Raw genomic sequence first — 18,928 nt, 5'->3', positions numbered from 1 at the left:
TGGCCTCTCCTATCCTCTCTGGAGCTACTGAACAAACCCTGGGCCTGGTTAGTCTTTTCTTCCTCAACTTTCCTGCCATCCTTTAATCTTATTCTCTGTTATTTTTTTCTTTCCTTTTGGCAGGTCTTTTATTTCTCATTCCCTATTTTTCCAGTTTCCTTTTAATCCTCTTTCTAGTTCTCTCACATGCAATATCATTCCACATTCTGTATATGACCCTCCCACCCTGTTGCCTGCTCCACAGGGTCTGTCTCCTGTCCCTGCTTCCATCTGGCCAGTATAGTTCAGGTCTTCACCTCAGAGGAAGAGAGACCTTTATTTCTTCAATGCATGTTTTTGCATCACCCATGTGACACCTGTGTTGTAAGGCAATTCATTTTGACTTTGCTCACATTTTTAATAGGATTTACAGTTACATTATAACAAAATCTCCTGTCTGGGAATGTGAGACAGATTTCTATTGTCACCGCATTCATCATTCCTGGGGATTTATTCAATCATCCCTTCACTGAGCAATGTTTATGTGAGACTTACTAAGGACAGGGAGACAGAAGACATAGTTCTGCTCAGAAGGAGCTCATGGTCTAGTGAAAGACACACGAGGATAGCAGATGATCTCAACAGGATGTGGCAAATGCCTGCTAGGGGCCAGGAAGGGATGTGATTCTAGAAGGGTCCCTCACCCAGTCCGAGAAGGTCAGGAATAGCTTCTCAGTCTCAAGGGTAACTAGTGGAATAGTACAAACTTGAGTTTTCAACTGAAAATTGAAGTTTGGAAAACTTTTATCTTTCACTCTGAGCTTGAGAGTTTTCTCAATACTTAGTTTTCTGATAAGATCAGAGGTATTATTAATAAATGGGATTTAAAAAAATACTATAAAATATAAGTATCAATATTGGGAAGATTTGCATAATTCAGTGTAATATTTTCCAATGCATTATGTTGTAAAATCATGCATGGATAAAATTCATACTCAAAATGAAAGACAGGCGATGGATTTAACGTGAGAGAGCATGAAATGTTCAATCACTTGGTTTCAAATTCTACACTGTAGCTCACCTTTACTCAACTATCACGTGTGGAGTTTTGGTGTACCATCGAAGAAAGATATCTAAAATTATCTGAAAAGAATAGAAAATATTCCTGCTTTTCCAACTACATCAGTGTGTAAGGCTGAATTTTCTTCATATACTTCAACCAAAACACCATATTACAATGTATGGAATGGAGAAGCAGAGAGGAGAATCCTACAGTCTTTAGAGTCAGACTCTAAAGAAATTTGAAAATATGTAAAACAATGCTACTCTTCTCTCTTTGTATTGTTTTAGAAAATATAGCTATTTTCCAACTGTTTTAAAACGATGTATTTTAACATGTAATTATTATTACTTTAAGTTATTAATATTTTAAAATTTTCTCAGTTTCAGTTTCTCATATGGTATATACTGCTAACTATATCCCGTATAAACTAAGCTCTTTGGAGTTCTTAATAAATTTTAAGAATGTAAAGAAGTCCCGGGACCTAAAAATTGGAGAGTCACTGGACTAGACAATCCTTTCTTAGCTTCTAAGGACTCAAACTACGGCTCTGATGCTTATGGGTGCTGGTCACCGTGGGCCATGCTGGGGACTCTCTCTTGTCTGTATCCTTCCCTGAACTTGGGGAAAAGTAATTTTGATTTTTGCTAATAAAAGTTTTTTTTTTTTTCCAGTAAGTCCTAATGATCACTCACTCACAGGTACCTACCTGTCCCCACATGAGAATGCTGCTTCTGCCTGTTGTCAAATACAGAATTTTTGAATTGCTGTGGGCTTACCATACCATCCCAATTGAGTTTAGTTTTCTGCCTTTGACTAAGTTTTAGGTATCCTTGTGATGTTATTCTTACCATATTGCTGCACACATATTTATCTAGTGCATCCTACGTGTCTGGCATTTTTCTAGGAGGTCGGGACACAGTGACAGTGAAGCAGATGCTGTCTGTCCTTGCTCCTGCGGAGTCAGACTCTAAAGAAATTTGAAAATATGTAAAACAATGCTACTCTTCTCTCTTTGTATTGTTTTAGAAAATATAGCTATTTTCCAACTGTTTTAAAACGATGTATTTTAACATGTAATTATTATTACTTTAAGTTATTAATATTTTAAAATTTTCTCAGTTTCAGTTTCTCATATGGTATATACTGCTAACTATATCCCGTATAAACTAAGCTCCATAATCTAGAGGAAGAATGCAATGAGCAGTATTTAACCAAACACTCTGAGTTGGGTTCTGGGCATTTATACACATGGTATTTCATCATCGCAACAATTCTCTCGGGTTAATGTAAACATCTCCATTTTCCATAGCAGGAAACTTAGGCCCAGAAAATTATTAATAAGAAATTTGCCCATACTCACACTCTTGGTACCCCCAGCAGGATCCCCTGGTCATCTTCACTAGTTCTGTGCATCCGTCCCTAGGGTTGGTGAGCCTTGTTTGTGGCCGTAAAATTCTTCAGAGACTTGCCCATGGGCTACCAAAGCTGCCTCACCTGTACCCAAGTGCCCAGGAGTTTATTACTGAACCTCCACCCACTAGCTGATGACTAATTGATGAACATGTACAAAAAAAAAAAAAAAAAAAGCCCAGTTTCCTTTGCCTCTGGATAAGCTCTGGGGTGCAATTTATACTTCTGAGCTCCCTAAGAATCAAGTTGGGGCTGGTCTTCAGTTGAAGTCATACCACATTGTTTCTTCTCCCTCCCCAGTCTGCTCCTCCAACATGTACCTCTGGGAGTGCTGTACTTGTCAAGTGTACATCACTTGAATTTTTGCCTCAAGGTCTGTCTGTATCCAGGAGTCTCTGAAGACAGTCACCTACGTAAGCAGCAGAAGGCAAGATTTGAACCCAAGGCTGTGGGACCTGAGCACACATGCTTTCAACCAGTACACTTGACTGTGTGTTCTAAGTGTATGGGGTCAGTCCATTCACATGTAGATGCTACGTGATCATGCTTCTCATGGTACTACAAGTGAAAGTGTCTCTTTTTACCTTGAGAATATATTTTGCACCCCTTTGAAAAAAAACCCTTTACGGAGGGGAAAGTAACTTTCAGCTAGGCCTTCATGCTTATTTAAAACCAGTCAATATGGCCGGGCATGGTGGCTCACACCTGTAAAATCATAGCACTCTGGGAGGCCGAGGCGGGAGAATCGTTTGAGCACAGGAGTTTGAGACCAGCCTGAGCAAGAGCGAGACTCCGTCTCAACTAAAAATAGAAAGAAATTACTTGGACAGCTAAAAATATATAGAAAAAAATTAGCCAGGCATGGTGGGTCATGCCTGTAGTCCCAGCTACTCGGGAGGCTGAGGCAGAAGGATTGCGTGAGCCCAGGAGTTTGAGGTTTCTGTGAGCTGGGCAGATGGCACGGCACTCTAGCCCAGACAACAGAGCGAGGCTCTGTCTCAAAGAAAACCCCCAGTCAATATAAGTATCCATGTGGGCACATGCCAGCTTCCCTTCCCCACTCACACCAAGTAAAAATAAACGAAATATCGGTGAACTCTTCTTTCCTACTGCCCATGGTGATAAAAGAGAAATGGAGAAATAGTAGGTTGTCAATTCTATTCCATTGACTCCTTCCATTGCATCAGCAGCAGCAGTTAGGATTTCATATGCCGTCACCACCTCACACACTCACTGTGCTGAGCTCCGACTTCTGGGCAGTGTCCAATGAACTCCCCAATGAACTCCCCTTCTTGCCACCCCTTGCTTGGGCTCCCCTAAACCTGAGTCATCGTGAATATAAACACCCGTTAATTGCCTTTACAGAAAATTAAGTAGTTGGGTCCTGACTATTGGTTGCCCCTTTGTATTTCAAGGTCCTTGACTTTGTCTTGTGCTAAAATTCGTGGGAGGAGCAGGAATGTGTATCCCCAAAGCAGCCTCAGCATCAAAGAAATTTCTGGGAAAAGGGTCCCTCTCTACTAGTACAGAACAGTTTATTTTTTCAATTAACAAAGGATAAGGTGGTCCACTGGGGAATTTTGGCTTGGAGCCTCAGAATTTAAATATGTATGCTAAGTAAGGGGTTAAAAAGGCCTTAGATTAATCCAGTTCTTACAACACCTGGGGCTGGGCTGGTGGTGGGTGCAGTTACTCTAAGCACTAACTTTCAAAGAAGCAATTCTGTTCCTGTTTGGAGGCCTGGGCTCAGGCCACAGACACAGGCTTTAAGTGTTTCACCTCGCTATACTATACTCAGCTGATGAGTACAGTGTACTTTTGGCATGCCATGATATCTGCTCTCATGCCTCTGTTTTACTTTGTCTCTCCTCCTCAACAAATGGTCCCTTGTCATCTAACTTGATCCTTAGCACACGGACTTCAAGACACAGTCCATGTTTTGATTTAAGGACTAATGAGCCCCCAGCGTGAGCCTTGGCGAGGCTGGGTTAGGTGGTCCAAGCCCCCTTTGCGTTAGACTAAATGCAGTACTTTTCTTCTTTTCTCCTGCCGACAGAGCTATTGAGTTTCGAAAGAAATACATGTCTATGTAGAAATTCTATAAATTCTGTGGCTCTGCTCTGTGAAATTTTCCATGGCAGAAATTAGCAAAAAGAAAGGGGCAAGGGCTCATCAGAGCTGCTCAGATTACTAATGAGGGTAGAGTGAGAGGCCGCACGTTGAAAACTGTGCTTTTTATTTCCTTCCTTCCCCTATCTCCTCTGGTCTGAAAGTACAGATGTTTGAAACTCTCTGAGGAGTGGGGATGGCCAATGACCAGTCTGACCCTGGGAGAGGCCAGACTTCTAGAATATCTTCAGCAGAGAATTCCAGTACAATTTTTCCAATTTATCCTCAAATCCATAGAACCGGCAAGTCTTTACAACATTTAGCCATCCGTTGATTCTAGCTGGTGAAGTCTTGCAAAACAGATATTTCTTTTCATTGTGGCATCACTAATATCCATAATGGGTGGTATCATGTCCCTGGCTTTCTCTCCTACTCTCCCATTCTCCATTTCATTGACATTTACTTGAAGGAACAGTCTCTTGAAAGGCATGTGTGTCATGATCTGAACTTCCATGAATAAACTGCAACAAAGGACACAGGATACTTCCCTACCGGGAACTGAGCAGTAGTGTTTACATAATAAAACTTAGAGATGGAGGGTAGAAAAGTCTTCTGGCTTGCAATTCAGATTAGTTTTGTGCTACCCATAAAAGACCAACTACCCCCAGAAGGTGGATTTCATCTCCGCTCAGAAAATACACTAACACAAGGGGGCTTGGCCAGCTCTGTCAACCTGGGCAAAATTGGGGGTGGGGAAACTTGGCTTGCCTCCTACAGCCTCTCTGCTTCTCAGAGAGTGTCCTGCTCTCTTCTTCCTCCCCTCATCTCACGTCATCTCCTGCTGTGCCTCAAACCCAGTGATTCTGGTGTTGGGTAAAGTTGGGTTTAATTCAACAAGGTAGCTTGCCCCTGCATTTAAGTCTTATCTTGAATTATGATAAGAAAGCTTCTGTCTTTTTAAAGGCATTGTTGGGGGCTTAGGGGCGTGCTGAGGACACAGAAAGAAAACTTCTTGAGGATCTCTTGACCAAGAGAAACGGCATCTGAAAATGCCTAAGCTAACAAAACTTGAGTTTAGGACATCTGCTTCTGGCCCATTCACATTAACCACCACGTCCCTGGAGACTGCTTTTCCTCCTAATATGGTGAAATATGCCAAAAGCAAGTAAATTCTCCTGTGGGATTTAAAGGATTTAACTGAATCACATGGAAAGTTACCAGATTTTCTGAGTGATTTATGTGGTAGAAGCATGGTTCTATTTGGATGAATTTCTTGCTGTCTCACAGAAAAAAGAAAGCAAAATACTCAATATATACTCATCAAGTGGTTCCAAGAAGCTTCCCTTGAAAAAAAAAAGACATAGCCTTTATAAAACATTACTTTAGAAATACAAAAAAAATCATATTTTTATAGTAAGAGCTATCACATTGCCAATTTTTTTCCATCGGTGCTGTCAATAAAGTCACTTTTCCTGTTACTCCATCATTTAATTGCTCATAAATAAGAAGGTGTGTGTATGGTCTTAATCTAAGTGTTAACACTCTGGATAGAAATGTGAAGTCCCTCAAATTTATACCAAACACTTTAAACACATGAGATAAATTTTGGAAGCTGGAAGCCACATGGTGATGCTGCGTCCCAGACACATGCCCTTACTCCCTCAAAAATCTATGGCATCCCTTAAAAGTCCAAGTTCAGTTCCACTTAAAAAGGCATCATTTCCATTCTCTGCCCTATTTTAAAATGAAACAGCAGAAATGAATTCTGCTGGGTTCTGTTCACAATTTCAGTGATCCTATGGAAGTCCAGAGAAACTTCTCAATCGAACTTTTAGTTACCATTGGCTGCAGAGACCCCAGATGGTGCATGATATTTTTCAATGACTATGGCAAAATATATTGCTGGAGAATCCAGAAAAAAACATACAACTAAAGTCTTGTTTTTTAAAGGCATCTTCAACCAAAGAGGCAAAAATTATCAAAGAGTGTTTCATTATAGTAAAGAAAAGAATGGCATGTTTTTAAGAAGGATAGAATTAGGGTATCCAAATGGAATTCAAGTAATCGAGTACGTTCTGCGCTCCAGTGTTTGGATGTGCTTGGGAATTCCATGGGAGCACTCTGGATTTGTCTCTTTCCTCTGCGCCACCTAGCAAGTTTCTATTCGGCAGTATCCCTCACGCTGTGTGAAAATCAGCAGTAGTCCAAGGAGGAAATTTGGAGGCTTACATAGAGTAAGCGACAAATCTTCTTGGTTTAGAAATGTGGTTCTTCAAATATTAGGTTTATAGATCATTTTGAGAATCTGAAGCCAAGAAGAAGGAAACATACATATCCTATACCCATTGCATTTTGCATTCAGTTCCAGGTCTAGAATAATAATAAACTTCAGGTCTAGAATATCATTAGGGGAAGATTTCCATTAAGGTTTGCATAAAGAATGTCCGTAATCAGCGAGAGGAAAGAAATAGGATTCTGACCTTGGGCAGTGATACAATTCCTTTTACTAGTGACCAATTAATCAACCCATCAGAATAACCTTTGCTCTTTCTTTTAAGTGGTTTATAAAAAGGAACAACGACGGAAATGGCACTGTTAGGAGCTTTTCAGAACTGGAAGTAGAATCAAATTGACTCAAAAACAAGTAAGTATAATATGATAAACACCAAATTCAAGTTTTAAAGATATTCAAGCCAGAGAAGCAAAGGAGGAAATGCTGATTATTTGGGGGAGAAATGGTGGAAGGGGGGTGGGAAGTGAAGACCAGATGTTCAATTTTCAACATCAATGTTTCTGAAGCCAAGAATATATTGCTGACCCAGGCATGATAAAATGTGCAGGGATTTCCAGCAATCCACAGTCAGCTGACCTGTTTAAGGAGAAAAACAACAATTTTAAAATAATAAAGTTAGGCTGTAAATATAATTTTCTTATCTAGGGTTCTGGTTATTTATACCTCAAAATGAATAGCTGCATAAAGATCTTATTGTTTCTCATTGGAACAAGATTTAAGCCCAGGGAATGCCTTGACTTCATGAGGTTATCAGAAGAAAATGTTATATTTTTATGTGATAGGCTGACATGGATTTTATTCAATAGCCAATCTGACATTTATCAAGATGCTATCAATTATACTAAACAAAATAGAAGTCTTCACTGTATTGTTAGTTATGTGGCAATACTGTTTTTTCCTTCCAAGAGTCGATGGGAATGAATTATTTTGTTTTCATTTGAGCCATTTTATGTTTGTTGTCACTGTTTTTAGCAAAAATGGCTTTACCGATAACACTGAGTAGCTATACATTGTCTTAATAGTGCGAAATTTTGTAGGTTTGGCTGGCTGCTTAATGACATCATTTAAAAGTTTGCACTCTTTCCACTTTTGATTTGATCTCTCAATTACCAAACTGAAGAAAAACGACTTTTATAAGGACATGAGTCCAATTGAAACTTTGCAAGGTTGAAATCATTTAATTTTTAGAAATTGTGTTCCATCCAAAAGCCTTCTGTGGTTTGTGTACCCCAAGAATGATTTTCTATCCAAGTCATATTTGAATAAAGCAAAGGATAACAACACATCCTATGTTTCCAGGAAACATAATCTGGTGCAGGGGTGGGTCCATTATCTTCTCTTCCACCACCCTTTATGATACAGGCTCATAGGAGGTTTATTGAGAGCTCATCCACACAAAGAGGATTTTATTGCAATTAGTCAAGTCACACAACAGAAGCTGTCAGTTTTAGGTCAGGTTTTAAAAAGTATATCCTGAAGAAGCATATTTTCTTTTTTTGTCAAAATATACACTTTATGATTTCCAGTACCAAAGAAAGAGTAGATTATTTTCAGCAAAAGTAATCCTGTTGTTCTTTTTTCTCTCTTCTACTCAAGATAGACAAACATTTTTTGGCTATTTTCTTAGAAATATGACCTCAAGCCAGCTACGATTTTGGCAACCGCAGTAAATACATGGTGACTTTGTGTTGCCCCTTGTTGCTGATTTAAACATTTTTATAATCGTAGAAATATCTCCACTTTCCAAGTCTTGGGCCTATTTATTCCTGCAGTTCAACCTGCTTTACCTTTCCACCAGCCATGCAGGGAAATAAGGCCTCTAAAACTGGTAAGATAAACACAAGGTCAGTGATCGGCGGGAACACTACCCTAGGCCTAGGTCTCTCATTCAGTCCTGGATTTGGCCAAGAGATTATATGGCTTGGTCTGACTCAGGTTAACTAAGAGCTACTGTGGGAATTTGACAGGCTTTGTCCCATGTGAAACATTCAAGCAAGCAACTTGTGGAGGAGTCTGAAGAGTGGAGTGATGCTTCCCTAAACTTACATGAGCAGATTCTGTGACATTTTTGTGCCTATATGTTAATAAGTGCTTGTTCATGGGGCAGGATTTGGCTGGAGACTTGCTTTCGTTGTAACACACTATCTGCTGTTGCTCATCTCCTAATCGAGCCTAAAGGGATCAAGAACTGGGCAATTGTGGATGACCGAGTTGAATTTGGTCATTCTGCAGCAGTGCTGATGAGACAAGGGGTTAATACATGGGACACCTAACTGTATCCCTTGCAAGATGAAGTAGCCCCTGTGTGTTTCCCTAGCATTTGTCTTTGTTATGACAAATTTATTAAACAGGCCCCTCAGCTGAGCCACTGGTTAATTTAAGAGACCTTAGAGGCACAATGGCACCAGTCCTTCCACTCAAAGACCTTTCCTGGCGTCCTGTTTCCCAAGAACTAAGTCCAACTCCTTTGTCTTGAACTCAAGGCTCTTACAACTTATGTTTTCTCCTGTCCACCATGTGTCAAATTGGACAACTTCTGAAAGATGGACAGTTCTTGTTCTTACTTGTTTCCCTGTCCTTGCTCATTTAATTCCATCCATCGGAATGATCTTCCCCCCAATTAGCTTTGGACGAACAGTGTTTACTCTATTGCAGGCCCTTGGGTACAGAGATAAATAAGGCATGGTCTCCTCCCCTAAGAAGATTATTTAGTGTATGAGTTGGCCATATCAATAAGCAATTGCTATGTAATTTGGCGTGTGATATGATAGGTTTCTGTGGGTGGAGTAAATATGGCCATTCAATTCTTTGTGGCTTCTCTTACTAAAAAGAGGATTCTTTTTCCCAACCCCTTGATCCTGGGCTGTCCCTGTGTTTTGCTTTGACCTCTAGAATGCAGTGGAAGTGACATTGTGTCATCTCTGAGCCATGACCTCTAGAGTCATGACCTCTAGAGAAGAGTCTCTAGAGTCTAGACCTCTAGAGAAGTCTTGCCAGCTTCTGAACCCTGGCTGCCATGTAAAGATGCCCCGTTGAGCCTACTGGGTATTGGGGGGCCATGCAAAAGAGAACTGAGGTGCCTCAGCTGGTAGCAGCATTGTGGTAATCAGGTTTTTTTATTTTCTGTGTGTTATGGTGTTTTAACAACTTGGAGGTCTTTCAGACCTAAGAAGAGACTGCCCCTTTGCACAGGCTAATTTCTAGGGGGTGTTGGCTTTCCATGTGCAGACTGCCCAACCTTGAGCTGTGCCCTCACCCCCGTGTCTAACTCTCACACGCCAAGCCAATATTTCCCCTCCCTACATCAACCCAGGGCCAGGTGCCAGACAACTAGGGGCGGTCCTTATGTCCCAAAGCCCTTCAGAATTCTACAGACTAGCAAAGTCTAAGCTGTTAACCCTGTCTTGCCTTTTCACAAAAACCTCAGTCAAGGCTCTAGCCTGGGCTTCCTCCTATTTCTGCCTCTGGTCCAAAACCTGGTACTTTCCCACATGGCTCTGCGTGACGTGGTGTGCCCCCTTCTCTGGGGAAATGTAAGTGATAAAAAGGTTCTTTCAAGGTCATCAGCCTCCCTGTGTTGTCACCCAGTCACTTGCATATGTTAAAGTCCTGTGGATACAAATCGTAGAAGCAGCACCAACTGGGTGGACTGTCCGGCCTGAGTCAGGCCTTCAGGTAACAGTAGCCACAGGGGAAACCAGCTGGGCTTCCCAGCGGAGTCCGGTCCAAATTGTAAAGTCATGAGAAAATGAAAGTGTGTAGTGTAGGGGAAAAATTGCGCTTCAGTGGAAAACTATGCATTGTCTAGAGCACACACCTCCAGGTTATTGGGTTCTGATTCTATGGAAGCGATTTCACAACTCTGTAAATTGAAGACACCTGCTCTCAATCAATCCCAAATAACTGTTGTCTGTGGACATGTGAATGAACTCTGTCTCGTGGAGGGACCACACTCCCTTTTCCTACAGAAGTCAGTTTTGTCTCCATTTTCACCTTTCAACATTCCTTTTTGCTCCATATAAATGTACGATTCTTTGACTTCTCTTTTTAATCACTTGTTAATGTAATATCTACCTGTTTCCCTCATTTCATTAATGAGTGAAATAAAATCTTTAACAGGTGCTCATTTTATACCTATATGAGAGTCATGATTTTATCTTATTTTGAAAAGTATCCCTTAGCATAGTTATCTTAAACCATTAAGTTTTGAGGTGTAGCAACAGATGAGTGAAGGCAATAATAGATACTTGAATCAATTGCTGACATCCCATCAGCCTTTACTTCTTTGCTATCCATATCACTAATGGAAACATGTCATTTCTGTGTGGCATAGAGCATAAGCATTTGTAAGGGAAATACACAATAACACTCTGTAACACTCTAGGATGCAACACTCTGTATCCTACAACTGACTAAAGGGAGGCGGTGGAATGATGAGGTTAAGGGTATGGTCTTTCCACGTTTAATATGCTTGGTTTCAAACCCAGACTGTACCATATGCCAGCTGTGTAAACTTGGGCACATTTGTTAATATCTCTAAGTCTCAATTTCCTGGTGAACCGAAATCATACTCACTGCATAGGATTATAGTAAGTACTAAATAAGACTCTGTAGAAGATACCTTTGATTGTCCACCTGGCATCCACTTCCTGACTTCCGAACAGAGCCCCAAGTTGGTCTAAGTGTCCACTTTGCCTCCAGACCTGAGCAGCATAAACCAAGCAGTCTGTGGTCCTTCCCTGGCATCTATGGTTGTTTGGGAGTGGGCACACGATTGAGCTGACCTGGTCATACAGACAGCAATCATTTGCATCCCATTTTGGGAGAGAGCATTCTTTTGTTTTTTTCCCCTCCTGTTAGGTGTGAATCAGGAAGAATATGAACGCTGATTGCTGTCAGCATCCACCTTGTAACCAAGAGGCAAAACGGCCTTCAGGCAGAGTGTCCATTGGGAGTCAGAAGAGCAGAAGGCCCGAGCCCAGAGCCTGGCCTACGGTCAATGTTCAGTCCATGTAATCTCAGCAGCAGCCCGAGTTCTGTTGATTTGGAGAGGAACTCTTCTTTGAGTCTGTACCAAAAGGACTCTGGGGTGTTGGCCAGTGAGAACTGGAAGGCCTACTCTATTTCCCGTAGATTGTGTAAGGAAAGTGCAGTTTTATCATGTGACCATCCCTAAATGATTGTTCCCCTTAAAATCAAAACTCAAGTACAACTGGGATATTGGCCTCTGTATTCACTGCCTGTGGCCATAATTCATTTCTGTCAAAATATAGTTTTTTTCTGCCAAGCTGTCGAAATCATGACTTTCAAGAGTTTGGCAAAAAAGCATTTTCCCATCAGAGATAGCATTTTTTTTACTGTGATTTTTGCCCATTACATTATAAAAACGAGAATAGCCAAAGCCTTGCTTCTATCTGCTAGCACCACCACAAAGCCACACTCCCATTTCAAACACTCTTTAGGGGATGTGATAACAGAGTGGGAAAATTTTGCTGCTGGCTAAAAGCTGGTAGATTAGATTTTAAGCTTCCAAGCATTCTTCTGAATGCAGTTTTGCCAAAATGCAGGCATGCACGTGCACACACACAAACATGCACACACGCACTCACACAAACTTAGCTTGCTTTTTTTGAGAAAACAAAAATGCAAAAACCACATGAAGGAGGAAGGAGCAAACCCTTTGACAAGGCGCCGAAGTCTTGCTTTCTTCTAGCCTTTTACAAGCAACAACCTGGTTTTAAGATGTGGGACAAGACAGGGAATTCATCCAAAGTGATGCTCATTTTTTTGTTTTTGTTTTTTCGCTGGAGCTTTGAAATACAGAGACTAACTGGCAAATATTTAAAGCCCTGGAAAAGTGGCAAAACTTGTATGCTTTTGAAATGGAGTCACAGGCCTGATCATTGTGTGATTTTTATGATGATCGGTTTTATCTCCTAATGAGACGCGTGAACCCGTTCTGATTCAGCTCATCCATTTGGGCAGGTCTCTCTGGCATGCCTCTGTATCATCCAGGAAAATTTCCACAGTCAAATGTCAGCTTGGTTTCTACACTAGCATCTAGTCCCCCTACGATTGTCGGTGCCTGAGAAGAAGTCCGAGTCTCAGCTAGGGTTAAATGTAAAATCCTGCCTGTCGGTACAATTCATTAAAAGACAATTTGCCTATAATAGCTACTTAATGTGTCTGCAGTATATTTTCACCATAGACAAAATCAATAGAGACGATCAATAAAAAGAATTATCACAAATTTCCTGACGACTCCGCCGTGGCAGTAGCTGGGAAGCCACGACAGAGGGGCGGGTGCTTTGCTGGGCAGCGCTGGGTGGGGGTTTGTCTCCCAGCCATGGGAAGACAGTCTAGACTGGGTATCTGGGAGTGCCAGCCTCAGGGCTCCCCCAGAGAGCTGCCACAGTTCCTTTCCTGGTTTATCCACTAGACCCATTACCTTGATCTCCTCCTACTTCCTACCCTGGCTCTCAGCCCTTCCCTGGATGCGGTGAGGCCTTGGGTCTGGACTGTTTTGATTTTCATTCTCATTAACCCAAACCAGGAAACTCTTCAGAACAAGGGCAGCGGACTGCTCATTCACGCTGAGTGAGGGTGCTCTGTGGAGTCACAGCAGAACAAACATATGCTTTCATTCCCGAGTTCTCCATATTGCTTATTTATTTGTGCTTACCTACTTTATCCATGCACAAAAGATTTGAGACATCGTACAGCAACGACAACACACACAATTCAGTGCAAATAGAATAGGAAGTCAAGGTCCAGCACGAGGACATGGGGACTGTTTAGGAGATGGCGACTGCAGACCTGGACCCACAATGCCTTTGAATGCCAAATCGCCCCACCCCCACCATGGGTCTACTCTCTCCAGACTTCTGGTAATGTGAGTGGATCAAATACTTTTGTCATTCTTAAATATTGGGAATTCTGTTCATTGCAGCTGATATATCCCACTGGTTCAGATAAGTACTGTTATTATTTTTCTGGTATGGGTGAAGGCAATTGAGGCTTGCCAAGGTGGCTCAGCTAGTGAGTGGCAATGCCTGGGTTTTTCTTCCTGTCTGACCCCAGAGCAATTCTCTAACTTCACCTGGGGTCTTGGTCAAAAGTATAGATTCCCCTACTTTACTCCCAAAAATGCCATTCAGGAACTCTGGGATGGGGTCCCAGGAATCTCCATTCTAAGCAAGTAACACAGGCAATTCTGATGCCAGGGCTTCCTGAATTCCATTTGAAGAATCACTGTTCTACTGTTATCTCTCTCCTCAATGAAGCTGATTTCTTTCCAGAGCCTATTCTTTCTCTCACCACTTGGGTGACATCACTGCAGCAGCCACATGCCAGAGTAAATGCTGACACAGGTCTGCTCTAGCATAAAAGCACATGGCCCGAGTTCTCTGGGACCCGAGGCTGAAAAGTACCATCAGGAAGGGTGGAAGTAGAGCACAGTCATCCTTCCTCTTTTCTTCTCCCCTCTTGAGCTGTGTTTCCTTATTGGTCAAAATGGACTTGTTGGGTGGTCACAGGTTGACACAACCGGCTTCACTTATTCAACCAACTGGCCAGCTCATTACTTGGGTGTTGACTTTCTGCAAAACAGTGAAGTGCAACCGTCATGAGTCCTTGTTTGTGGGAACATTTAGGGGAGGAGTGGGGAAAGTAGCAGACACACTCATTTCTATTGCAAAAGAAACCCACATGGTTCATTGTCATTCAGCACTTTGGCTTTGCCTAGAATCCAAACGTAATATTGTAGGAAGCTGTGAAACCAAAGTTTTGAATTTTTCTCAAGAATTTCATTTTTAATAATAATAAAAAAAAATCACCCAGCCCATGTGTCCCATAAAAATAAATGAACGTTTTCACTCTTGAACCAATAAAGCCGATGAAAGTTGGAAGCCACAGAATGGTTTCTGTGTAGCTCATCCAGGCTGTGCAAGGACTTGGAGGAGGAATCAGTTTATGTTTTGCAGATGGGGGAAACTGAGGAAGCACCAGTCCCACGTCCCTGGGTGTGGCCGTTGGAAAGTTGCCTGCCCGTTGCTCTGGTCTGGAAGAGCAGCTCCTCTGAGAGTTGTAGAAAAGCCTAGATTCTGTAGCATGGCATGTTCCAGCTCAGCCAGCATGTCTGGCTGCTTTTCCGGGTGGGCCTTTCTTGTTCCCAAAGACCTGTGGTTCTTTGGAAGGTCATGTTGTTTCATACCCTTGCCCTGCTGCCCCTGGCTGATGCAGTACTCTTCCGCTGCTTTCCCACACACCAAGTACCCACCCGTCCACTGCTCACTCATCACCAGAAGCTGCTGGTCCTCCCATGGGGCTGTGTCCTCTAGCCCTGCCACAGCACTGTCACACACACTGACATTTATGGCCACGCCACCGTCTCCCCCCTAGAACACACACGGAGCCTCTGGAAGGCTGGATCCTATTGAATTTATCTTTAGGTTCCCAGCACGAGTCACGTGGCCAGGCACACAATAAAGGCTCATTAAATGCTTGTTGCAGGGATAAGTGGATAAACCAATGCGGACATGGGGTAATGTGAGAAAAAAAAAGACCTCCTTCTACCTCCTGTTCCTCCCTAAAAGAAGTTGCAGGAAAAAACAAGAGGGAGGAAGCCCATTCAACTTTCTGGCCAGCCTTTTCCCAGGGGCTGTGTCTCCTCGCTGGGTCTAAGGAATGTAAACACTGGGACTATGGTTCAGATTCCTTTCACTGATAAATAACTTGTCCCATTAAAAAAAAGGAAGAAGGAAAACTGACAGTCACTTGCAGGGAGCGATTTCTGCTAGGCTGCCAGGGAGCATGTTTGTGGCTGTGATGAGTATTTGGGCAAAGACACCAGCCCTGCAGAGGGCTGGGATCACTTAAGGCATACCCTGTTTCAGGGGAGAATTTTTAAGGCTTTGCTTCCCTTGAGAGGGAAGACATACACTGGCAGCTGCTGTCAGGCTACTCCCAGTTTGACAGTGAATGAGAAAATCCCGGGCTTTGCCACAATTGCCTCTCTCTCTCCTCCAGTACAAAGGCTGAAAATTGAGTCTGCAGTCCTATGGTTAGGGGGATGTTCCCTCCAGAACAAGGTGTCAACTTCCCCACCAGGGGGCTGGAGCCAGGCTGGGGGCTGACATTTTTACCCAGGCCTGGGGCAAGGCCGCCCTGCTGTGATGGGGCTGCTCCCAGCCTACCCAGTGCTGTCCTGCTGTCTTCCCGAGCACCAGGTAGAAGTTGCTATCTCAAAGCAACCTCCCCTCACAAAAGGCTCAGCTATTTAATTTTCATGGTGGGAGGCTGGGAAATTGGAAATTGGGTTATTGATGGGAGAGGCTTATGAGATGGTGCTGGGGAGAAAGTTCTGAATCTTTAGTAAAATGAACTTTGTTCATTTCAGTGAGGTACATGATGTACCAAAGGAAAAAAAAGACAGAGGGGTGAGGTGGGTGTGACATGGGACAAGGAAAGGGATTAGCCTTCCCAAGAGCCTGGTCTAGAGGTGCTACTTTATATGCATAATCTCACTTAATCTACCCAAATACCCCACAGATGTGTATTGCTACCTGCTGTCCACAGATGACAAACCTACTCCAAGAGGGCCAGAGAGCCTGCCTGGAGCTATGCAGTCAGTAGACTGGGGGACCAGGGTGTGCATAGGGACTGTCTGCGTCCAGACCATGAACAGAGTGAAAGGAGTAGGAAGGTAGTTAAAAAAATAAAATAAAGCAGTGTGAGAACAGCTTAAAATCAGGTCAGCTTACATTTCCTGAGTGGTTTTTCTCTGCCAGGCGTCAGTCCATTTAATCCTTATAAAACTTCCATAGGAAACTTCCATAGGAAACAGACTCGGAGAAGTCACTCCACTTGTCCAATGTCAGAGTCTGTGGAGTTAAGACTCAAACTCGGCTGGAGCTCTAACCACCGTGGCCAGGCAGGGAGGAACACGCTTCTGGGGGGCATCCAGGAGTAAGAGAGAAGAAGAATGAAACTGAAGAGCCATTAGAAAAATAATTTCCTCTCAAAGACACCAGGTGAGATAGGGCAGAAGCCACAGTTTCAGAGGATAAGTAAGGGGAAGAGGGGAGGGGAGGGAAGGGAAGTTGGAGCAGACGAAAGCACTTCCTGTCAGGGCTTGCTGCCTGCCCAGGGTTCATGGCACCTTCCCACTTTCCTGCCAGATCTCGGGATAAGTGCAGGCTCCCCAAACTCCCCAAACGCCAGAATATCTTAAGCTCCTCTGTGGTGGTTTTAAACATGGACACAAATTCTTTGACACTTGTTTCATTAAGAGGGGGTTTTAGGTCCCCTTCCCTGAATCTAGGTGAGCTTTTGACTTGCTTGTAACCAATAAGATGCAGCAGAAGTGACTGCAAGATTTCCGAGGCTGAGTCAGAGAAATCAATGCAGCTGCCACCTTTAGGGCCCTGAGCTTCCATGCAAGAAATCTGCCACGCTAGGAGGAAGCCCAGGTCACATGCACAGGCCATGGATCCTGCCCAATATCCCTTAAGTCAGGTCCCAACCAACAGCAACCATCCACCACTAGATATGAGTAAAGATTTTTCCATGTGATTCTAGTCCATAGCTGTCAAATCAAATCACCACCCCCAGCCCTGTCTTGGTATCTTCCCATCCATACCCCAGACACCATGGAGCAGAGACAAGCTAGGCCACTATGCTCCATCAGGGTTCCCAACACATAGAATCCATGAATATAATAAATTGGTTATTTTATACCCTCAGTTTTGGGGTGGATTGTTGTGCAGCAATACTTATCCCAGAAAATCATCTCATTTCATCTATTTTTTTCTTTTTTTGTGGAGGTGTGTGCAACTGTATCTCTTTCCTTGTCCCCATACCAAGCTCTTACTTTTCAACAAACTGTGGTGCTACACGTGGTGGCAATCCTCTATAGACTACACGGGCTGATCTCAGGGGCATCCTTTGATGAGGGCACTTTCAGCCTGGCTGAGGTGAGCCAGCGACTTTGCAACTGCTCTGCTAACCAGGCTCCCAGTTCCGCTTCCCAGGCCCTTTCCCATCCTTCACTTCCAGCTGACAGCTCCTCACCCCTGTCCTGCATTTCCCGTTGGGATGGCAGATGCCTTTCAGTCCATTGGGCCCCCAGGGCGAAAGCTTCCTGTGAACTCTAGAGCCATTTATGTAGTTGGGCGTAGTTCACGCCCCCATTCACCACAACCCCTGGGAGTGGCTGTTGGCTCCTGGAGTCTGGCCTTTTGTGAGGTGGCTGAGTAGGAAACCGCCTTAGTGGGTACCTACTGGCTCAGGTTCTATCCTAGCAGTGCAATTCTATGGTTGTTAAAATTCTTCAAAGAACTAGGTGAGCTCATTTCTCCTAAATTAATGCCTGGTGGGAAATCTTTCAGCTTCCCAGCACAAAGTTCATTATGGTGCCCCAGTGTTAACTCACCGTCATCAACCCTTTTAGCCACTAAGCAGAGAGTGACGTTTGGAGTCCAAATTAAGCTTTGCCTGTTCCCTTTCATTTTCTTTTTTCTAAGTTGACTCTGGAATCTAGCATCTGCCCAACATTTCGGATCCATATAGATTTATGTCTCCTCTACATACTAATTAGTGCCCTTAGCAAGTTAGACGGACCATCTGAGCTCCAGTTTCCTCATCTGTGAGACGCAGATAGTAATTCCTACCCAGGGCTGCTGTGAAGATGGGCTGAAATAACATTGATAGCCAGCCAAGCCTGCGAGAAGTTGGGCTAGCTGGAAGAGATAGTCTAAGATCTTGTTATTGTTTTTGTTGTGGTTGTTATTGTTTATGGTTATCTTTCAGCAAATTCAATTGGCTTTATCTCCAAATAACTCCCCAATCCAGATATTTCATACCATCTCCACCACCAATCACCCAATTTCTCCTGGTTTCATCCCAGATGCCTTTTTCTTCTGCACACAGCAGCCAGAGTAATCTTGTTACATCTTGTCATGTCACTCCCAAGCTCCAAACCCTCAATCTCTTCCCTTCTTACTCAGAGTAAAGTTTTAACAGTGGCCTGCGAGTCCGTGCAAGATCAGACTCCCAGTACTTCTCTGCCTTCGTCT

Source organism: Microcebus murinus, chromosome 9 (genome assembly GCF_040939455.1).
Source record: "Microcebus murinus isolate Inina chromosome 9, M.murinus_Inina_mat1.0, whole genome shotgun sequence".
Lineage (NCBI taxonomy): Eukaryota > Metazoa > Chordata > Mammalia > Primates > Cheirogaleidae > Microcebus > Microcebus murinus.
The sequence above is the reverse complement of the archived record's forward strand: the minus strand, read 5'-3'. Positions refer to the sequence as shown.